Source organism: Siphateles boraxobius, unplaced genomic scaffold, assembly GCF_051911475.1.
Source record: "Siphateles boraxobius isolate OS27281-9 unplaced genomic scaffold, OSU_SipBor_1 54, whole genome shotgun sequence".
NCBI lineage: Eukaryota > Metazoa > Chordata > Actinopteri > Cypriniformes > Leuciscidae > Siphateles > Siphateles boraxobius.
This window is the reverse complement of record NW_027509180.1, coordinates 3,804,293-3,828,109: the sequence shown is the minus strand read 5'-3', so window position 1 is coordinate 3,828,109 and position 23,817 is coordinate 3,804,293. Positions and strand designations below refer to the sequence as shown.

The window sequence follows — 23,817 nt, the reverse complement described above, 5'->3', positions numbered from 1 at the left end:
TGTTATAAATAGAAACTCTGGCCTGAAAATCGTTTCTATTTTGTTTTAGTTGTTATTGTTGCTTTTCTGCAATAGATAAATAAAAATGTATTAGTTTTTATATGTTTTATTCATAGATATTTCTAGTTTGCGGGAGTCCCGCGAATCGTTTTATTCTCCCGCACACACAGAGTGAGTGCATTACCGCACGCGCCCGCGCTCGGCCATCAAATCTAGTCCCGCGCCGCACTCTATTGCGTTGGGAGTGCACGTCTATAGATCAAGGAACCGGCCCGAGGATAGTGACGGGAAATATCAGCTCGGGTCGGGCCAAGTTCGGGCTCGGGCAGAGAATCTAAGTTAGAGGACTCACAGCCTTTCAACACGTGTGTTTTTTTCCCGTGCCGTGATGAGTCGTTCATGAACGATCCGTTCGTTCATTGCCTCTGTCACGCGACAAATGAACAAAAGACTCGGAAGGTCAAGTAATTATTAATGTTCCCTGTAAATTATTTTTGACTGCATTATAATGATTTCTTAATTCAGAATATGATCAAGATTGCGTAGGTGGATGTGTTCGGGGAATTTGCCTGTTAAAAGTATAACATTTAAAGCCCCTGAAATGACTAGAAAAAAGATTCGTTAATTTTGATGAACGAGATTGAACAATAAAGTCAGTAAAACGATCCGAACTTTCCATCACGGGCGCGACATGGGGGCGTGGCAGCATCGACGATTCCATTTTTTATTTCGATTTTTGAGATTGTGAATTAATTTCGATCGATTTCGATTTAAAATCGAAATCGTGACACCCTTAATGTCTAGTGACATATCAGGGCCATTTTATGATTAATTGAAATAAATTTCTTACATACGGCTCCTTTAAATTTGACCATCAAATCAATGCTGTCGTTAAGAATAGTTTCTTCCATCTTAGATCAATATATAAATTGAAATCTATCCTTTCTTTTGACGAAATGGAGAAGGTTGTTCATGCCTTTGTGTCATCCCGTTTGGATTATTGTAATGTGTTGTATCTGGGTGTGAGTCAGGCTACACTGTAAAAAGTAATACCTAGATCTAACTTATAAAAAGTGAGGCAAATGGCTGCATTGGATGTTTTATGTTGATTCAACTTGCAGCCTTTTTTAAGTATATTGAACACTTTAACATTACTTTATACAAACGCAACAAAATCAAGTTGAGTTAACTAATAGTACTAGTATTACTCAGTTAGATAAACCTACTTTTCTTGGTACAGGTAACTTATTTATGGGTGGCTACAAGTAACCTGTACTCATTTTAATTAGGTTTTATGAACTTTATTTTCTTAGTAAAATTAACTTAATCATATGTGAATAAACATTTAAATATATTTTTTTATTGTCAATAACAATTACAAATTCAATTGAAGAAGAAAAAGATGAGAAGATAGATTGAAGACAATATTCAATTTATTCAATGTCAACCAGTGTCACTTTTAACAGTGACTACAAAACAGCAAATAAATGTTCCCGCACATGTACACTCTAATATAAAACAAACACTGTAGAAGTGTATTTTCAACCTGTTCTGAACAGTACAGTGAAATATCCAAACTGCCCAATCTGAAATGTTTGGATCAAGGTAAATGTGAGCCATAACATCACATTGCATCACACTGGAACTGCAATGTCAAAAATGACATGATGATGGTTTAGGACGAACAGGGTCCAATCCTACAAAAAGCTTCTGATATATCTCAAGTATACACCAGTTTTGAGGGATACTTGAGGTCGAGAGCATAGGTAAGTTCAAACAGGAGGCAGCATGCTTTCGACAGGTTTGGCACCTCTGACCACGGGCTGTCCTTATATGATAATCCCAATCGTGTCGGGGTGATGGCACATGTCCATTTTCAGTGGGCAACTGCCAAGCTCAGCGTGCACCTCTGTTTCAGCCCGACTTTATTGGTGGAGACAAAAAAGAAACAAGAGTTTGGTCAGACAAATAGGAAATGAGATGAATATAGCAGACAGGTAGAAGAGATAAGACACAAAGTCCAAATTGTCCTTTTGTTGCTAAAGGTGGTGGATACAAGACGGATACTTTGACTAGAACATGTGACCAGAGTGAAGTCTACCATGACAATGCCACAGAGTGTGGGTACTAAAATATCATGATCTACTCTAGCATGAGTGTTGTATTTCTGGTTCAAAGGATGCATTACAATAAAACAAATGCAATTGTCCATGCCTGTACCTGATTGGTCATCACATTAGTGTTAATTAAGCTACAGAGTTTAAATATCTTTCAAGAGCAAACGTAATCACCCCATATCATCACAATATTAATAAACCCACTAAGCAAAATTATGTCCTTTAGTAATGCAAAAGTATAATAACATAATCTCTGAGTCCTGTCAAAGACACAACACACAAAACAAAGTGTTGTCCATAAAACACCACATCTTACTTTCCCTTATTTGCCCGCACAACTATTGCCTGAAGGCTCGAAATTGCGACCGTTTCGATCGCATATGATCCAGAAATTTAATCTGTGCAATCTAAAAATATAACTGAGGGCATTTCTGCAACTAATTATTACATACGTAACTTGTATGTGTTTTTAAACACTGCTGTTGTCTGCCGATCGACCACACTGTGCAGCCATCTTAGCTTAGCTTACCATGTGTGCAGGATAGCTAGCTATACAATTTGCAAACCTAACCTCAGCTCCCTATGGAGTAAGCGATTTTGCGTGACTTTAGTTTACATCACCAGTCATTCGGCAAAATTTGCTCAACTTACCGTGTTAATCAGACCCTGAAATTCAGATCCGCTGCAGCGACCAAAACAGTTGAAGTGCCGAGGAAGATATTGCATCTGCCTGGAGTCCCCGCCAGTGAAAAAGGGATGATGCCAACTTATAAAATTTAAAATATTTACGTTTGATGTACACACCTGTCACATCGACAGCTGCTCAAATAAATTGTGCAGTCAACTCACTTTTATAACATTTATTGGACACAACAACCACATACAAATAACTACCCAAAGAAATTGCATGGGTTTTATTTAAAATATATTGTTATATAAAAACTGATATATTTTAAGTAAAGAGGAAGTATTTTGATAGTTTTTTTGTATAAAACCAATAAAATAAACTAGATTACAAATATTTAAAATATATAAAAGCTACTTTGTGGGTGTAGCACTTTTTACAGTGTACTCTCTCCAGTTTGCAGCTCGTTCAGAACTCAGCTGCCAGACTTTTAACGGGTACTAAGAAGAGAGAGCACATTAATCCGGTGTTAATTAAATTACATTGTTTACCCATACTATACAGAATTCAATACAAAGCATTGTTGTATGTTTTTAAGTCTCTGCATGGCCTAGCACCTGAGTATGTTACTGATTTAATCAGTCACTGTCAATCCAGTAGATCTCTGCGCTCAAATGATCAATTGCTTCTCATGTATTGTGAACAAAGCGAGAGAATGTTGTTTGACTGACATTGACCAAGTCTGTACATTATGACCTGACCTGATAGAAACAATTGATGACTTTGAAAATGTTTGTATGACTGAATTAAGGGATAAAACAACAGGCCGAAAATTTTTTATTAACATGAGCATGATGGGTTGAGTGTTTTTCAGGGGAAAATGACCCTGAGTGCTATTAAGTGAGCAAGAAATTATCTGGTGATAAAGTTTCAGGTTGTTGAATTGGCCAAATGTTGAGAATAAATTAGGAATGCATAATGCATATCATCAGGAAGGTAAACAAATGGTGAAAATTCCACAGGTCACACCAAAAGGGACGACCGGCTAGACAAGCGGTCACTAAAAAATACTTTTTTAAAATGTCTCTATTCACAGGTGACAGCAGCAGGAGATGGTCCACTGTTCAAACAAGGTTGAAAGGTTGGAGATTGTGACACTTCTGTCCAAACATCTCACCTTAAACTACACTAACCAACCTCAGCAAACCCACATGCCAACGCAAAGCATAAAGTGGGGGATCAAGGACGTGCTAGTAACGTACCTCCCCTGCCAACGAGGGAAAGCCCATGGCAATGGTTCGTAAAGAGCCACCCTGGAGAAGACGAATGTCCATGGGGCGAACGAGATGATCAACACACCTAGAGGAGGATGTGGTCCAAATAATGGTTTAAGTTTAGCAGAAGAATCTGTTTTTGTGGTAATTTTGATGATTTTATTTGTTATTGTGCAAATGTTTTCAGGAAAAGTAGAAAATCTATTAATGTAATAAGCTAAAAAGATGGTCCGTAATTGGAAAAAAGGCTAAATGTGTAGGAGTTAGGTTTGTATGTGTTATTCTGATCATTTTGATATTCATGGGTGAATACGACAGTCTATCCCAAGGATGAACAAAAATTATGCAGATGATTCGAGTAGCGGAAGTTACAGTGAAATATATTAATTGAGTATGTACCGTTGTTGTTGTTGTTTTTCCTTTTCTTTCTGAGGACGATGATATGTAAAGAGGGTTGCAAGCAGCAGTCATCCGTGTTACGAGATGGCGTACAAGGACAGGGTTTTAAATGAGGGATTTTTATTATACTTTTAATCTTTGCATTTTTATAGGTAACATTTTTATAGAATCAACCAGGGGTGTTGAATTGATATGGTCTTCCTACTGTGATCTATACTATTTCTTGTTTATACTGCGATGACTAAGGGTCTTTAATATTTCGGAAATGCGGTAACAGTGCTTATCCATTTAGCCCGGCTTCAGATAAAGTCTTTACTTGCTTGATAAATAATTATGGGGCTTTCCCCCTTAAAAACAGCCTTAAGCTTTCTTCTTTTTAATCCTTTCTTCACAAGTTTAAGAAGAGTTATGATGTAATGACTTAAACTTGCATTATTATTATTACTATGTTTGATCAATCAGTTATCAGAGAATGATAAAATGGAGGAATTGTTATGGCAATTTTTTTCATTGTCTTTCAGTAGATACTGCAAAGGAATGTCATGGTTTTGCTATTTGTAGAGGGATAACTTCTCTGAAATTTATGTATGTTTATATACCTGGGGAGGCAGGTCAGAGGTCATCTAGGTGGGGGTGTGTGTGGGGGGGGGGGGGGGGGCTAAAGGGTTAGCTAGCCATAAATCTGAACTAGCAATATGGGTCCTTTGTCTGTGGAAAACTACTGGAAGGAAACTCTGTAGGGAAAAGTACCTTGGAAATAGTATAAAGATTGCCTTGTTCTGTCTTCAAGTGTGTCACTCTTGCACAGTGTAACTTCTGTGTACTGGACTGAACCTATTTTTGCATGAGTAAATACTTCTCTTTTTATTAATTCGACTCTTGAGTTTCTCTTATGCAGTGATGATGTTTAATGAGAATTTTTGCCACAACACACACAATAAAAACAAAGTGTTGTGCTTTTTGCCAAATTTTGCCATTCTGAAACACGTCCGAAAATTAACTATAACTCAGCGAATACTCAGTCACACATGCATAAAGCTTGAATTCTCTTCTTTTAAATTAAGTAATTTATATAAAAAACAAATATTCTCAGTTTATGTAATCTGTATGAAAAGAGAGAGGTGTCCGTCGTTCTCTTCTCAGCTCGAGCTCATTAAGTGTTAATGTGACGCGCGCTATTCAAACGCAAATGATCTGAGGTAATCCATGAAAACCAGTCACCGCCCACATCAGCTGGATAAAACACAAAGTTTGATAAGAATCATGTACTCTACGTCATATTGCTACGCTTTGAGGAATAATACTATCTTAATAATAATCCTGGGAAATTGACATCAGACGTTTCGGTTTCACTTCGAGGAGCGACGATCCAACTGATTATTGTGAATAGTAAGTTCCTTATTTTGTTCTAATCGCGATATGCCATAGTGTCTGTAAACCGCAAACAGTTTAAATATGAATTGCGTGTCTGTATGTGAACGAATGAACGGCACAGTTGCGCGCTGTACAGCTGTAGTCATTCACACAAGCACTGACATTAGTAGGCCTAAACATGTTATTGTAAAAAAAAAGTTTAAAAAAATGACTACTGCCACATCAAATAAGCTTTTGTTCGCCAATTTCTGCTCATAATATATAGTAGCCTATGGGATGTTTTGTCAAAAATAAAGTAGGTATATTGAATTATCAACTAAGATGTTATTATAGTCTTTGTTCCAATATACAAACTAATGAATACTTTGAAATACGAATGATACCATGTATACTTTTTACAAAGAAAGATTACACCTGAAATATTGTTAAAATTCTAATTTAAAAAAAAATATATTTACTAGGTAGATGTAAACAAAATCTTAATAGGTCAATGCCTTCTCATTAAATTCATTTGATTGTGTGTTTTTTTTGTGATTGTTTTTTTATTTGAAATAATAACATTACAGGTGTCAGATGACAGCATGAATACAAATAAAAGGAGAAAGAAAAAAAAACACAAAAGACACAAGGAGGGGTAACTTAAAAGGAACATACAAATGAACCCCGGCAGCCAATTACAGCACAGAAAAATGCATCATCAATTTAAAACAATTCTTGTAGAGCTTGGGCTGTACTACTCCAATAAGTGAACGTTTGTATTCTAGCCCCATTAATCCTTGTAGTGCTGCGTTCTAAACAAGCAATATAATGAAAAGACAGCAGCCAGAATCTTCTAAGATCCATGTCAGGAGTGAACCATTGTTGTATAATTGTTTTTACATTTACATTTACATTTAGTCATTTAGCAGACGCTTTTATCCAAAGCGACTTACATTTGAGGATTAAACCAAGCGAGTCATCATGGAGAGGCAAAAACAACGCAAGAAGTGCTCCGAATACAAAGTTCAAACATTGCTCAGAGTAGCATAAACCAGACAAGCGAAGATTTCAAGAAAAAGGTTTTTTTTTTTTTTTCTATGTTAAGTGCTCACGGAAGAGATGAGTTTTCAGTTGTCTTTTGAATGCTGTCAGGGATTCTGCATTACGGACGAGGGTGGGTAGGTCATTCCACCAGCATGGAACCGTGAATGAGAATGTTCTGGACAGTGATTTTGTGCCTCGCTGTGAAGGCACCACGAGCCGTCGCTCCTTGGCCGATCGTAGGCTTCTGGTAGGGATGTAGACCCGTAGGAGCGAGTGAAAGTAGGAGGGAGCTGAGCCGGTGGACAATCTGTAAGCAAGTGTCAGCGCCTTGAACTTGATTCGAGCAGCGAGTGGTAGCCAATGCAGGGAGATGAACAGCGGAGTGACGTGGGCCCTTTTGGGCTCGTTGAAGACAAGACGAGCAGCAGCATTCTGGATCATTTGTAAGGGTTTAGTTGCACATGATGGAAGACCAGCTAGAAGAGCATTGCAGTAATCAAGCCTAGAAATAACCAGGGCCTGGACAAGAAGTTGTGTTGCATGCTCAGTTAGGAAAGGCCTGATCTTCCTGATGTTGTGCATTGCAAACCTGCATGATCGAGCTGTCTTTGAAATGTGGTCTGTGAAGGTTAGCTGGTCATCAAAGATTACTCCAAGATTTCTGACTGACCTTGATGGGGTGATTGAGGATGAGTCTAGCTTTTTTTAGCAGCAGTGAAACCAGACATTAACAATCTTTTCTGAACTAACGTTAAGTTGTATGAAGAATCATCATTCAACAACATAAGACAAGGGTCTAGGTCAAACTGCAACTTTGTGATATGTTTTAGTACTTGAACTACATGTTTCCAAAAATTGGATATAACTGAACAGTCCCAAAACATATGCAAAAAAGTGCCTTTAGAGTAATTGTTGCACAGACTGCAATTAGGATTTAAAGAGAGTTTCATCAAGTATCGCTTGTATGGGGTACAATACATGTTGTGTACAGTTTTGAAATGATTAAGAATGTGCGAGGGGTTTTTGGAGGAAAGACAGAGATTTGACCAAACTGTGTTCCAGTCAGTGCTATAGCCCAGCCATGAGAGTTCTCTCTCCCACACAGCTAATACCTTCAGGGTTTTATATGAACATGCAAGTAGTCGTTTATAAATCAAGGAGACTGTGCCCTGAATTTTCCCAGTTTTTTTAACCACTTTAACAATGGATGATCATCTAGGCTGGAATTCCAAGGTATCCCGTAGGCTTTCATTGCAGATCTCAACTTCAAGTACATAAAAAAGGAGGTACCTGGCAAAGAATAATCTGCTTGAATATCTTGGAATGCGCGCAATCCACTGCCATTGAATATATCACCAAATGTGAACACACCTTTTAAGGACCAGGAAGGGTAAATGAAAGGTTGATTACACAAAAATGAATATACCCCGTTATTGTTTCCGCAATATTGTCAATATCGTTGTCCTGATTTACATCCCAGTCTGTGGCCAGAAAGCATCCACTCAGCGTCTCCTTGTTCTCATCCTGGAACACACTGACAGTTTTTGTGACGGGTTTGCTTTTTTTAATGCCACACTTAAAGGTGGGGATCAGATGGATAATGTTATGATCCGAGTTTGAGAAGGGGGGTTTAATTCTGGCAGCATATGCATCTTTAATGTTGCCATAGCATGTATCTAGCGTCCTATTCTTACGTGTGCTGTTTTTAACATATTGCTGGAATCCAGGAAGAGACAGCTCCAATTTACAATGGTTGAAGTCTCCGATAACAAATATAAGGGAATCGTGCTTGTCCTTTAGCTGCTGGTGGACACAGTCCGCTACACGTGAAGCTGCTTTAGATGCTTTCCAACTGGGCGGGATATATACCGAGCATAAAAAGATGTTCCCATAGTCTCTCGGTAAATAAAAAGGTCTCAAACTAATACAGATAAGTTCAAGATCAGGAGTGCACACCCTGTATTTTATCGTATAATTATTGCACCAAGATTCATTTATATAAACACAAATCCCACCCCCCCTCATCTTCCCTGAGTCGTTGTTTCTGTCCATACGCACACATGAGAAGCCTCGTACCTGCACCAATGAGTCTGGAAAATCCTCTTGTAGCCAGGTCTCTGTGTAAATCATTAGGCATGATTCGCGATATTCGTTATAGGCTTTTGTATTAAGCCTCAACTGCTCCATCTTATTCCTTAGGGAGCGAACATTGCCAAAGAGTATAGACGGCAGCGGCGGTCTTGTGGCCCTCCGGCGAAGGCGTAGTTTAATGCCACCCCTTCTCCCTCGTTTCCGCGGCCGGTTACCTCCGCGCTGTCGTAGCAGCTCCTCCGGAACATGGTCTAACAAGCCCGGTTCTGGTGTTACTTTCCTCCTCAAGGACAACAGCCAGTCCCTGCCGTACTCCCGCAGCGTCTGCTCATTTCCTTCGGCGAGTGTGGTGGCATCATATTGTAAGCGGGTGCAAAAGGTGGCTGTAATTAGCAGCAGCAGCAGCAGCAGCAGCCACACTCCGGTGACTCTCTTTCCCATCGTAACTTCTCTTCCTTGTTCACTTCTTCCTCATTCAGCAGACCACAGCAGCACTTCAACCCTCTTGACATAGACTTAACAAATTTGACAAACTTAACTTGGACAACTTAGACAAACTTAGACGACCACATGCACTTGTTCTCCCGTGCCCGTGTCGCAAGCAGTGCTGCGCCACCGGATCTTGCGTTTATATGATACGTAGTGATGGGAATAACGGCGCTATAAATAAACGGCGTTATTTTTTTCAGTAACGAGTAACAGTACCTCCGTTACCGTTACTGACAATAAAATGCGGCGTTACTATAATTGAGGTCACTGAAGCGTTTTTCATCCGAGTAGGCTCTCTCGCAGCCATAGGACCTGCAAAGTTTTTTCTCTGGTGTGTGTGTGTGTTTATGAGGCGCCGGACTGGACTAAAGCGAGGCGAACGCTAGTGTGTCCGAGAGCGCCCTCGACAGTGTATATAGAGGGTTTTCACGATGCGTCATCAATCCGGAAGTCGGCCATTTTGGAGGCACTGAACGTAAACAATGCCCCTGAACTGAACGGACTCGCAAATTTGGCTGATTATTGCTGCTGAAAAATAGTCGAGTTTTGATCTGTACTAATCGGTCGCACCGGGAAAAACATTTCAAGTTCTATAGACTGTCAACAGTTAAAGAGAAGAGTGCAAAAAACTGATGAAAGGAGGCGTTTGTGGTTGAGAGAGGCACAGCATCAGCCACATGTGTAAATGAACTGTGACTATGGCTAAAATGTTGACGTAAAGTAGTTAACTATGGCTACATTCACACTGACAGTCCAAATCCAACTATCTTTGTATCCGATTGGAATCTGATCTAACAGATGTCCACACTGTGTATCGCAACTGTTCAGATCCAATGTGTGTGTCCATGCAGCTCTTTGGCAATATGGCAATGACGTTGCGTTGATGGAGGGGTTTGCATTTGCAATAAAGATGTTGTCTTATTTAAATTTTACAACATTGAAATGTGTAGCCGTCACACTGGACTACTGCGTCTTGAGCCTGCGGCAGAACTGTAGGAGGCTGGTATGTACAGCTTTTTTCTGCGCTCTAGTTTGCGCTGGTTTCAAAAATAATAATGTTCTGCTCGTCCGGCACTTTGCAACAACAGCGACTTTCAGCATGTTCTCTATAACAACGTCTGGCGTTCACATTTTACGTGGCGTGAAAAAGTCACATACCACGCGAAATCCGATCAGAGCGTTCAGACTGAAGCTGATGTCCTGATATGATTTGAATATGATTTCAAACCACATATGGATGTAGCTTGAAATGGATTTCATGTGCTTTTTTGGACTGACAATCTGAACGTATCGTATGTCAGGATAAGAAATAGAAGGAAGAATCGCAGTAAGGGCTAGAGAAGCTAGCTCGTTCGGATCTTTACCATATTTTAACTTTAGTTTGTCTAAATTTTGCGCTCTTTCTTGCTTATTAAGTCCTTCTCTATTTGATTTCGCAGCTTCCACGTGTTTTTTCCGTGGTTTATTATTGTAACAATGTGTTCAGTAGTACATAAACAGTGCAATCCATGCTGTTGTATTCATCCGAGTGCCTCCATAATGGCCGCGCATCCGGGTTACCGCCCAGAACGTGACGTCGGTGAAAACCCTCTATAGAAGAATATATAGCCTATTGGTATAATCTGCAATGTTTTAATTAGTTTACATGGTTATAAAATAATAAACTTTTTTTAACTGTACAGCAGTGCGTTAAAAATAACAGCTTACCTGCTAAAAATGCCATAATTTTATGTAAAAGCAAATAACACTTTACGATAAGGTTCATTAGTTGACATTAGTTAACTACCTTAGTTAGCATGAAATAAGAATGAACAGCATTTATTACACTCTAAAAAATATATATATTTTTTAGACACACTGACATCAACAATCAGCCTGTGAATCTCAACAATGGTGACAATAATAAAGCATGTTGCAGTGCATTTTGGGTGCCACCAATCAAAACTCATTCATGGCTCCCATCATGCATTGCGGTATGAATAAATTATGATCTGAAATGTCTTAGTAATACCCTTTTCCTAATTGAATATTCTGTTTGTCACCATTGTTGAGATTAATACACTGATTCTTTATGTCTGTGCCTAAAAAGAAAGTTTTTTTTATTTTTATTAGAACAACTTTTAAGAAATCCTTTGGATTGTTTAGAAATGTCTAGATATTGTACTGTAGAGTCACTGTGATGTTGTAATTAACATTATACATTTAAAGTAAGAGATTAGGCTCTAAATGAGTTCTGTGATGCAAGTCAAGTAATGATTATGTCAAAACATAACCAACACCGTCAGATAATCTTTTCTCTTTGATCATCTGGCAGTTATAACTCAGATACAACTGCCCAAAAAAATCTATTGTTAACAGTTTAAGGGTCACGAGCCCAACTAACGCAAACACTGATCACCATAATGGTGGCTTAAACATTTGATTTTCAAAACACCACTTTAGTTTGCTGAACTTATTGGATGTAGTTTAGAAAACGTAACTTTAGTTGGCCGGACCCAACAAGCTATGTTTTGTCAACAGAAAAATTGTGTCAATTGTGTTGACACAATTAAACACAATTGACACTATTTCAAGTTCAGTCTACATGCAGGGGTAGTCGGCACAACACAAAAATTTGGTTTCCGCGACTTAAATTGGGCCAACTAAAAATTTTAGTTGCAACGGGTCACTAGAAATGTTTATGTTGGAGAGGCATATTTTTTTACAGTGTAATCTTAGTTAATATTAAATTCAACATTTACTAATATGTTATTTAAATTAAAGGTTGTTCTGTTCTTGAACAATTAAACATGTTACTGTTTAAAAGCAAAACACCAGCTATAGGAGTTGAACTGGAAAAAGTTGCTTCTACTAAAATAAACACATAAAGTCTGTGTGTTTACAGCTGCATGTGTAAATCAAGTATTGTAGAGCAGATCTGATGCTTCAATCATTGATATTGCTATGAGGACATTTTCAGTAAGATTAAAATAGTTCATCTTTTGTTTTGCCTTTTATTTCAGACATACCAGAGGTTTAATATTTAAATTTCATATTTTACTGTTGTTTCGGATGATCTTGTGACTTCAGCTCAGAAATATTTGACTTGATTTGTTATAAATTTCATTTATCTTCTTGAACGTGCGCACTGTTGACGTTGACAGCGGCGCGGATTGATAGAAATGGAAAGAAAATAGTGCCGATTAAAACTGAGGTATGAATTTTGACCGGCGTGTTTTTTGTGTGTTAAATTAATCAAGCTTTGAAACGCAAATAATTTTTTCACGTAAAAACGCACAGTTTTGAGGCCACGAAAACTAACCGGGAGTACTTTCTTGAAAAACTTCCAGCGGCCAGAACTCTGACCAGGGAGGTGACTACAGAGTGGGTCAGTGTGTATGCACTATAGTGCTGGTAAGGATTGCATACAACTTCATGTCTTAAATGGGCGAACTAACCCTTTAATTCTCACACGATGATACATACCAGAGGGAAGAAGACATTCACATGTGATCAGTGTGGGAAAACATTTCTCTGGGCATCAAACCTGAAGAAACACCTGATAATTCATACGAATGAGAAGCCATATTCACAGTTTACAAGTTTTACAGTTTACAATTGCATCAGAACATTCAAACTGTTGTGAGAGAGCACATGTGCTTTGAGTGTGAAAAGACTTTTGCTACAATGATACGTTTAAACCGGCACCAAATAATTCACACTGGAGAAAAACCTTACAAGTGTTCACACTGTGACAAGAGATTCAGTCTCTCATCACATCTGAAAACACATGAGAGGATCCACACTGGAGAAAAACCTTACAGGTGTTCACACTGTGACGAGATTCAGTCAGTCAGCATCTCTGAAAACACATGAGGGGATCCACACTGGAGAGAAGCCGCACACGTGTGATCAGTGTGGAAAGAGTTTCTCTATTGAAACTCAACTGAAGCGACACATGAAGATCCATGCAGTGGAGAAACACATCACCACAGTCTGAGATCACAGTAAGTAATTCATCTTTATGTGCTGAGCAACAAAAGCAGCTTTTCCACCTTCGGAAAAGGTTCCAGTTGTGTTTACACTTGAGCCTGGTACGGCACAGCAAAATTACAAACCGTTCTGGGTTCTGGCCCGTAATTCTCAGCACACTTGGCTAACCGTGCTGAACCATGATGGTAGTGTGTGTGTGTACTTGTGGTGGAAATGTTTATTCTTTCCAGAGATTCGTTCATTTTCAGTTAATTCACCGGAAGGCGAATTAACTGTGAATGAAGTTCACAGTTCATTCGCCTGTTTTTAACCGGTTAAAAACAGAACTGACTAATTTATGCCACGAATGGTTTTGAAGGCAAAAGTCCCGCTGATCTCATTGATTTCCTTCAAAACTGTGTGAGAGCATATGGGTCCGCTATACACATCTTCATGTTTTGTGGTGACTGTCCCTGTGTTCACTGCTTCTGTCGAGCGGACATTCTCAGCCCTAAAGCGAATTAAAACGTATGCCAGAAATATGACGGGACTCGACTTTCAGCATTAGCCTCGATATAAAAGACTTATTGTAGGAACTGAAACTCACAGATAACCTGAACAACAAAGTAAGTGTTCTTGAGGAAAGAAATAATGGATTTGCTTTTTTTGCCCCCGTTTTTTCCGTGGTGAATATGATTTTCTTATTCATTTTCCTTTTAAATTTATGATCGAAACTTCATTTTTTTCAAACATTCATACTGTTGTAACGTCTGAAAAGGGACTATTGTAACCCTTGAACGACAAGTCAAGGGAGGCAATATTATAATAGGAACGCAAGAACCACTGTATACACTAACACAAGCCGAATTCACTAGCTCGTTTCTCTCTCCCGGCCTTTTCCGAACTCACCACATTAACCCAATAACTGCCTGTGCAAAAGTCTGAGCTCTGCTACACTATTAAAAGTTATTAATTCAGGTAGGACACCACTAAAGGCCTAGGTGTGAAATGAACGGCCCGCCACTGGGTTCAGATGGCCAAAGCATGAGGTTTTCTTGCATAATTAACATTTTAATTGTTTGGTCAGACATTAACACTTTCATAAATCTGTGATTATGTTAAACGTTGAGTTATGTTCTAGGTTAAATATGAATGCCGTAAAACTTCAAATAATAGCCGAGTCCCAAATAGACTCCTGTCTCTTTTACGCGCCTGGTGTGCCGACAGGTTTGGATAAATAAAGGTCGGTCTCAAATAGAGGCCTGGTCTGTTTTTTTAGTTTCGGGTTGTATTTAATCTTCTAAAACCCGTCAGATCGTCTGTTTAAGCCAGTGCTATGGTGCAGATTGCAAGAGAGCCCTGCACATCTGAGCGGGAGCTGTTAGCGCAAGCGAGGCAAGCAGAGTTAGCGGAGGCCAAAGAAGGAGAAGTGGAGGAGAGTTAGCGGAGGCCGAAGAAGGAGAAGTGGAGGAGAGTTAGCGGAGGCCGGAGAGGGAGAAGTGGAGGAGAGTTAGAGGAGGCCAGAGAGGGAGAAGTGGAGGAGAGTTAGAGGAGGCCGGAGAGGGAAAAGTGGAGGAGAGTTAGAGGAGGCCGGAGAGGGAGAAGTGAAGGAGAGTTAGAGAAGGCCGGAGAGGGAGAAGTGGAAGAGAGTTAGAGGAGGCCGGAGAGGGAGAAGTGGAAGAGAGTTAGCGGAGGCCGGAGAGGGAGAAGTGGAGGGGAGTTAGCGGAGCCCGGAGAGGGAGAAGTGGAGGAGAGTTAGAGGAGGCCGGAGAGGGAGAAGTGGAAGAGAGTTAGAGGAGGCCGAAGAAGTTTAAGTGGAGGAGAGTTAGCGGAGGCCGGAGAGGGAGAAGTGGAGGAGAGTTAGAGGAGGCCGGAGAGGGAGAAGTGGAGGAGAGTTAGGCGGTCATGCACTGTGCGATTTTCGTCCGATTTTGAGCCGAATTCTGACTCGTGCGACTCTTTTTTGGGTCGGGCCGATTTTCAGCTTTGTCGTGCGTTGTTCAGTGTTCGTGCAGTGTACAGGGAGAAACGAGAGGCGATTAACCTCTCCCGATCGGCAATCGGATGGTCGGATGAATTTCTGGCATTAGAGGAGGCCGGAGAGGGAGAAGTGGAGGAGAGTTAGAGGAGGCCGGAGAGGGCGAAGTGGAGGAGAGTTAGAGGAGGCCGGAGAGGGAGAAGTGGAGGAGAGTTAGCGGAGGCCACAGAGGGAGAAGTGGAGGAGAGTTAGAGGAGGCCGGAGAGGGAGAAGTGGAGGAGAGTTAGAGGAAGCCGGAGAGGGAGAAGTGGAGGAGAGTTAGAGGAGGCCGGAGAGGGAGAAGTGGAGGAGAGTTAGAGGAGGCCGGAGAGGGAGAAGTGGAAGAGAGTTAGCGGAGGCCGAAGAAGGAGAAGTGGAGGAGAGTTAGCGGAGGCCGGAGAGGGAGAAGTGGAGGAGAGTTAGAGGAGGCCGGAGAGGGAGAAGTGGAGGAGAGTTAGGCGGGCATGCACTCTGCGATTTTCGTCCGATTTTGAGCCGAATTCTGACTCGTGCGACTCTTTTTTGGGTCGGGCCGATTTTCAGCTTTGTCGTGCGTCGTTCAGTGTTCGTGCAGTGTACAGGGAGAAACGAGAGGCGATTAACCTCTCCCGATCGGCAATCGGATGGTCGGATGAATTTCTGGCATTAGAGGAGGCCGGAGAGGGAGAAGTGGAGGAGAGTTAGAGGAGGCCGGAGAGGGCGAAGTGGAGGAGAGTTAGAGGAGGCCGGAGAGGGAGAAGTGGAGGAGAGTTAGCGGAGGCCACAGAGGGAGAAGTGGAGGAGAGTTAGAGGAGGCCGGAGAGGGAGAAGTGGAGGAGAGTTAGAGGAAGCCGGAGAGGGAGAAGTGGAGGAGAGTTAGAGGAGGCCGGAGAGGGAGAAGTGGAGGAGAGTTAGCGGAGGCCAGAGAGGGAGAAGTGGAGGACAGTTAGCGGAGGAGAGGGAGAAGTGGAGGAGAGTTAGCGGAGGCCGGAGAGGGAGAAGTGGAGGAGAGTTAGCGGAGGCCGGAGAGGGAGAAGTGAAGGAGAGCGACGAGGAGGAGGAATTCACCAATGAACTTGTAGTGGATGATTACGGTGATGATGATAATGATGAATAGGGTAATTTTGTGATTAAAGTTGTTTTACAGGGTAGCCTTCATTCTTTCTTATTGATGTGTTTCGGGCAACAAGTTCATAGGCTCGATGAATATGTACCGGTAACGCGCCGCGTCGCGTCTATGACAACTCGAGGTATTATGATATTCTCAATTCATTCAGTTAACGGACGGTCTGAGGTAAAGTATTCAGACTGCAGACTTAGCAACGATTGTATTTAATTGTAGCCCTACAGTACAATCATAACATAGTACAGACATTATCTTAATTTCATAATGTCCTTAAACATAAAAAATATTGCTGGCCATAAACTGAGAAAGTGTGCGTTAGGTGTGCGATACCTCGAGCTGTCATAGACGCGACGCGGCGCAGCGCTTCTCGTCTGGTGTGCTACCCCCTTAATTCTTACATTAACTGATTTGTTAAACACATTCGAATTATAAATAAAACGTAATATAATTTGGTAACCTCCTACTGTCATGCTTTCCGTCTATCAGCCTATGCTATTTGGATCATTATCTCTACACTAAATTAAAGGCCTGTCACATATAGACGCCGGTGCAGTTCGGCGATTTGGGAAAATAAAAGCCTGTGTTTTACGGTATATAAACAATCGTATTTGCACAGTACCTATGACTGCGCTTTGCATCCGCTTTCTGCTGATTGCTGAATGAAATTGACTCGCATGCTAAATGACCGACCTACCCGGTACTCTCATTTATTGAATTAACGAACAAAATGTACCAACAAGATCTCTCTGTCGTTCAGACTCTAAACAGAGCAATCTCATTCAGTGATATTCGTTCAGTAGATCCAACCAATGACATGCCCCTTCACAGCCTGAACTGAAATGCTATTGGCTGACGTTACATAAATGAGACCTAACCAACAGTCATATTTTTTTCATTTGATTTACAGTTTTTAGAGAAGTGCATGACATGAATCAAACGTAATTAATTCATTTTTGATAATACAAAATGAACACAAAAACACCAGTGCTTACAGTACTGTACAGTAGTCAAGTAAATTGTTCAAAGTGCAAAATACCACAAAACTAAGTCTAAAACTAAAACCTAAATATAAGAAAAGCACTTAAAGAATAGTGTAAAGTTAAATCAAGTAAACAGTCAAGTTTACTTGCGTCATTAAACTGTTTATTACAATAGTAAAGTGTAAATTATTTCTTTGATGCCAACTACACAAGTCTAGCTCTATCTGTTCACCATCATTATCGTTCAAACAACTGGTTCTTTTCATTCACGAACGACATGTACCAGTTCGTTCAACTCGTTCACGAATGAGATCTCGCTCTCGTTCAGACTCAAAAGCAACTCGGTCACGGTCAGTGAAGGGCGTATTCTTTCACTACATTCAACCAATTACATGCTCCGTCACATCTCATACTCGAAGGCTATTGGCTCAAGGTTTAGTCATAATTTGATAGAATGAAAAAGTCCACAGAGCTACCTGGTTCACTGAGCTGCGCATGCACTGCTAATAGGATTTCATTGAACGAGAAATATGAGTCAATGTTTGACTAAAATATTTGTTCAAAAAGAACGATTCATTCATGAATGTAACATCACTAGTGTGTAGTGACATCGCCACTCAGGATTGGTCACTTGTTTGTTGCCTGGCTAAGCGACGTAAAAGCAATTTGAGCAACTTAAACACAAATTAATAATAAAATTTAAAGAAATGTCCGATCATTTCCAATAACATGGTTTGTGTGTTCACCATGCACCATTCATTTTTCAGATGCGGTTTTTCCATATAAATGTTTTTCTATGGAAGCAGCTTCAACTCGAGCTCAGATAAACCCCCCAGTGGGACTAATAATGCTTGGATGATGAGTATAGTAGAGAGATGGCTAAATTATGCAGGTGGAGCTGGGGAGGTGGAGGGATGCCAGAACAGCTGATGCCAGAGCGAGGTGAGCGGCTGCTTATGTGCTCCGGCAGTTCATTGAAATATTAAATGAGTTCATTCCTCCCGAAATGACGTTGTGAACTTCACTAATTAATTATTTTCACGATCGATTTCAGCAATTAGTTCTTGCAGGCCCAGTTAATTGCTTCGTAAAGCGTTCGAAACGCCACACGCTGGTCAGAACCGTGTAAATGCAACAAAAACTCAGGCCAAACATGCATAAAAACACCTTTTACAAATCATTGCAAATGTGTTATTAAAGGTAATCATTCAAATGCAATCAACAAATCATCTAATATCATAAATATGAAGTATGTGTATAATATGTGGGTTTTTCAGGGCTATTTTTGTTTGTTGCATGGATTGCTCAGCTAAACAGGCTAATTAAAGACTATTAACTACTATTATTTTATTATTGTTATACAAAAGTCTCATTAAAATGTCTACAAATATTGAAAACTGATCAGAAATCAGGCAAAACCCATAGACACTTGTTCAATGGTTCGCTGCATGATGGGTTCACAGAGATCATTGACATTTCAAAACGGTTATGAGGCAACGAAGCCTCGTTTACTGAAATCACGTGACTTTCACAGTTTGATACACGCTCTGAACCACTGATTTGAAACAAAGATTCAGTAAGACATGATTAGCAAGTTTGCATAAAAAAGTCCATTGAAACTCACTTGATTTAATGTTTCATTTAGACCTGATGGACGTGAACAAGAAAGGAAAAACAGAAGCCAAAAAATCTGTCTCCTGCCCTCAGTGTAAAAAACGCTTCACATGAAAATCAAGTCTGAAGATTCACATGAGAGTTCACACTCAGAAGAAGCGAAATGCTGGAAGTCCTTCACAGAAGATGAACTGAAAGACCACCAGAAAATTCACACTGGAAAAACCTTTGGAGGCAAAGTTCAGGAGCTGAAGAAGAGGCCATAACACTTTTAGTAGAGACATGAATCTGATATTAATTTTTAACTCGTTCTTCATTAGATCTAGTTTCTCTTCCAATTCTACTCTTCCATGCAAATGCAAGATATACTTTCATGTATCTTTGAAACTGGACACTTTTCTTCTCTTCTTCTCTTGAGATGCTTTTGCTCTTATAAGTCAGTAAAGAGAGAGATCTGTCTCATTAACTTTTTCTTAATGTTTGTATTTGCTTTATATAATTATTGATTAAACTCTTTACTCATTTTATTAACATATCATTGTTATTGTCCCCGTTTTAATTTTCTGGTGATTCTGGTTGAATCAGGAATCATTTTAGTTCTGAAAGTCACGAAGTATCCGGATATGATTGCTTTTGGAGCTTTCCATGTTTTAATTTTCTCAATAAAGCTTTTAAATACCTAACTAAATTATATTTCACTGCACACATGAGTGAATGAGATTGCTGTCTGTCTACATTATTAACAGTTTCACCCTTGATATCCAGTATCATATATACATTTCAAAGCTTGTTCTAGTTATTTTGATGTTTCATTCACACCATGAGGCTGAAAGAAGTCAGAACAATTACTATGAACTTTAAACAACACCAGCTCCGGCTCCAGCTTTGAGGGGTGGACCAAGTGAAATTCCTAGTTTTAAAATTATCTTATTATTTCCCTGTAACAAAACTTTATTTTATAACAAAAAAGGCAGGTCTTGATATTTGCAGGGCTCAACACAAATTAGCTTTTCTACAGGTTCATTCTGGTTCAGATTGTTACTTTCCCTGCAAAATATTTAACTGGGCCCACCACAAAAAAAAAAAAAAAAGATATATATATATATATATATACATATATATATATATATGCACTCACCTAAAGGATTATTAGGAAATACCATACTAATACTGTGTTTGACCCCCTTTCGCCTTCAGAACTGCCTTAATTCTACGTGGCATTGATTCAACAAGGTGCTGAAAGCATTCTTCAGAAATGTTGGCCCATATTGATAGGATAGCATCTTGCAGTTGATGGAGATTTGTGGGATGCACATCCAGGGCACGAAGCTCCCGTTCCACCACATCCCAAAGATGCTCTATTGGGTTGAGATCTGGTGACTGTGGGGGCCATTTTAGTACAGTGAACTCATTGTCATGTTCAAGAAACCAATTTGAAATGATTCGAGCTTTGTGACATGATGCATTATCCTGCTGGAAGTAGCCATCAGAGGATGGGTACATGGTGGCCATAAAGGGATGGACATGGTCAGAAACAATGCTCAGGTAGGCCGTGGCATGCCCAATTAGTACTAAGTACTAAACGATGCCCAATTAGTACTAAGGGGCCTAAAGTGTGCCAAGAAAACATCCCCCACACCATTACACCATCACCATCAGCCTGCACAGTGGTAACAAGGCATGAAGGATCCATGTTCTCATTCTGATTACGCCAAATTCTGACTCTACCATCTGAATGTCTCAACAGTAATCGAGACTCATCAGACCAGGCAAAATTTTTCCAGTCTTCAACTGTCCAATTTTGGTGAGCTCTTGCAAATTATAGCCTCTTTTTCCTATTTGTAGTGGAGATGAGTGGTACCCGGTGGGGTCTTCTGCTGTTGTAGCCCTTCCGCCTCAAGGTTGTGTGTGTTGTGGCTTCACAAATGCTTTGCTGCATACCTCGGTTGTAACGAGTGGTTATTTCAGTCAAAGTTGCTCTTCTATCAGCTTGAATCAGTCGGCCCATTCTCCTCTGACCTCTAGCATCAACAAGGCATTTTTGCCCACAGGACTGCCGCATACTGGATGTTTTTCCCTTTTCACACCATTCTTTGTAAAGCCTAGAAATGGTTGTGCGTGAAAATCCCGGTAACTCAGCAGATTGTGAAATACTCAGACCGGCCCGTCTGGCACCAACAACCATGCCACGCTCAAAATTGCTTAAATCACCTTTCTTCCCCATTCTGACATTCAGTTTGGAGTTCAGGAGATTGTCTTGACCAGGACCACACCCCTAAATGGATTGAAGCAACTGCCATGTGATTGGTTGATTAGATAATTGCATTAACGAGAAATTGAACAGGTGTTCCTAATAATCCTTCAGGTGAGTGTAAGTTATTCATAGTTATAGAGATTCTTCTTACAGTAACTTTGGTAACAGGGTTGATGAATACAGTCAATGCTACAGTTTGTGTAAAAACTTAGACAATGGATTGAGATTATTTTCTTGTCTTCCCATCATGCAGCAGAAAGAGCCCAGATGATGTCACTTCCTGAGTGTTACAGTTTTAAGAAATGCTGTTTTTAAAAGGAGGAAAATCATGTCAGGAGTAACAGGGTTGAGTGAAACATGTAGGACACAGATAATGCTAATTATTTTTTATAATTTAAAACTACTTAAAGCCGCTCTACACTTTGAGCTTGTGGAATTTCTACAGACACTGCAACGGTTGTGAAATGATGTCACATTCTGTGAAAGCTTTTTTACAAACATTAATTCAACATATAACAAATAATAATAATTAAACATTTATAAATAAACAATCCACTCCACTTGAATGTACTTGAACTTTGTTTTGGATGAAGTAGAGTGGTGGACACAGAAATGTTGACGATGGGTCCTGTCTCGACTTTTTGACTTTTTGACTTCAGCTGTGTCTCAATGTGAAGGCTGCATCCTTCAAGGCCGCGGACTTCGAAGGATGCAGCCTATTCGTCCTTCGAAGGACGCACCATGTAGCCTTCGTAGGATTTCCTAATTGAGCAACCAGGTGTTCCCGATTAGCGCTCCTGGCGCCAAGCAACGGTGCGTGAGTACTGCTGCCATCCTGATAATTCATTTTATATAATTGAATAAACCGCTATGGATCCAGAATTGGCTATTGTCATTTTTTTGTTTTATATTTTACTGTAGGACATGGTGAGGATGTTTCAGTCATGTATTTTCGGCTTTAATAGCCAAGATCATGGCCAGAGCTGGTTTGCTGCGTCCCAATTCAGAAGCTGCTTCCTGAATTGCCAGATTACTATAAACTCTTCAAGTATTGGGTGTTAATTTACGTAAATAGTGTAATGAAAAGAAAAGAAAACATACATAGGCATATAAAGGTTCAAATGTTCACTTATATCTTACCTTGATGCAATTTTGTAGGCTAGTGTATTCTTTTTATTATGTAGCATAAATGGACAATATAAATGATGAATATGAATATGAATATGGTAAATATATATTTCAACCCCGTATTATGGAGGGAAAAAACCCTCCATCTGTGGGAAAAAAACAAAACAATCCATGGCGACGGTTGTGCAATCCATCCCTTCAGTTTATAAATTGTACTCACTATATTTTTTATGTGTAAACATAAATGTATAAAAATACACAATTTAATTTGTGTACTCACAATAACAAGAAAACTTTGTGCTTTTGTAAAATAAAAGAAAACAATCAGTAGTGCTTTCATGATCTCCGTGAACTGGAGCGCGCCTCAAAAATGAACTGAAACAAATTATAGCCTAGCTATACAAAGCTTGAAATGTCCACTTTTAAACGAACAAATTGAAATATAATTTCCAGGTTCTAATTGCGCCTTAGAAAACCAGTAAAATTTACATTTTTTTCCATATTAATTAGTGAATATTTCAAATATTTAATAAAGGGGTAAAAAGTAATAAACAAAAATCTGAAAATACCTCTTTTTTTTTGCGCAGCATTTGGTGTTTACAGTTCAAATTCAAATTTTGGTGCTCAACTTTGCGTTTTAAAAATAGCCTACAACAACCCTTCATTTTTTGTTTTTCAATTACGGGTTAAAAAAAGAAAAACGATCGGACGCAAAAGTACACGGACCTTAGCCTATATGATTAAATATTTCAAATAATGTATTTGTAGAAAAAGTTTGATAAGTCTTGGGTCCTGTACTTTTGCGTCCATTCGTTTTCGCACAAATAAAAGTAGTTGCAAATGATGTATTATTCTTTTCTGTATGACCAGAAATGATAGAGAAGCCTATTTTAAGTTGTTTCCACTGTTGATAGAAAAATGCAAGTGTCCATGCCGCGCCTTCACATTCCACACAAACACTCGGATATGCGTCAAAATCTTGTGTTTATTTATGATAATCTTAGCCCTGTATTATTATTGTCTAACCTGTATTCTGACTGACATTTGACGAATTGATTTGTTCCCTTTTTTGATAAAAGCGGCTTCTAAATATGTAGCCTAAATGTACTACTAATAATAATGATAATTATTATTATTATTATTATTTGTGTTTATAATTATAACTATAAATGAGTTCACTGAAGACAGTAATATGTTAATCATAAAAAAAATGTATGAATGTTTTATTTTTATATAACGTAACCTTGTGTTTGTGTCATATTTCTTTTTTATATGTGAAGTATTTTTTTGCTTATTCTATTATACTGAGCTTTTTCCTCCCAAAAAATTGACTTTAAAGGTACAAGCCTAAATGTCGTTTTTTGAAAATTCAAGAA

The 23,817-nt window shown here is 39.5% G+C and overlaps 5 protein-coding genes and 1 pseudogene across 12 annotated transcripts in view; 3 read left to right on the top strand and 3 right to left on the bottom strand.

Annotated features, from left to right (window-relative positions):
* The window catches only part of LOC143714418 (uncharacterized), a 703,153-nt gene that overhangs the window by 257,822 nt on the left and 421,514 nt on the right, over positions 1-23,817 (bottom strand). The gene's annotated exons all lie outside the window — the stretch shown is intronic.
* The window catches only part of LOC143714414 (uncharacterized), a 1,189,624-nt gene that overhangs the window by 808,900 nt on the left and 356,907 nt on the right, over positions 1-23,817 (top strand). Inside the window, exon 5 of one of the 4 annotated variants that reach the window (XM_077205568.1) lies at positions 3,839-5,286. The exons of the other annotated variants lie outside the window; for them this stretch is intronic. The gene's annotated coding sequence lies outside the window, so the exon portion shown is untranslated. Of the gene's footprint in view, positions 1-3,838; positions 5,287-23,817 lie in introns of those variants that run through there. 4 annotated transcript variants of the gene reach the window in all.
* LOC143714417 (uncharacterized) overlaps positions 1-23,817 on the bottom strand; it is a 438,587-nt gene that overhangs the window by 257,875 nt on the left and 156,895 nt on the right. The window lies entirely within an intron of this gene.
* The window catches only part of LOC143714434 (uncharacterized), a 429,922-nt gene that overhangs the window by 282,823 nt on the left and 123,282 nt on the right, over positions 1-23,817 (bottom strand). The gene's annotated exons all lie outside the window — the stretch shown is intronic.
* Positions 1-23,817, top strand: part of LOC143714442 (uncharacterized) — a 340,300-nt gene that overhangs the window by 279,343 nt on the left and 37,140 nt on the right. The window lies entirely within an intron of this gene.
* LOC143714374 (uncharacterized) overlaps positions 1-23,817 on the top strand; it is a 31,302-nt pseudogene that overhangs the window by 2,424 nt on the left and 5,061 nt on the right.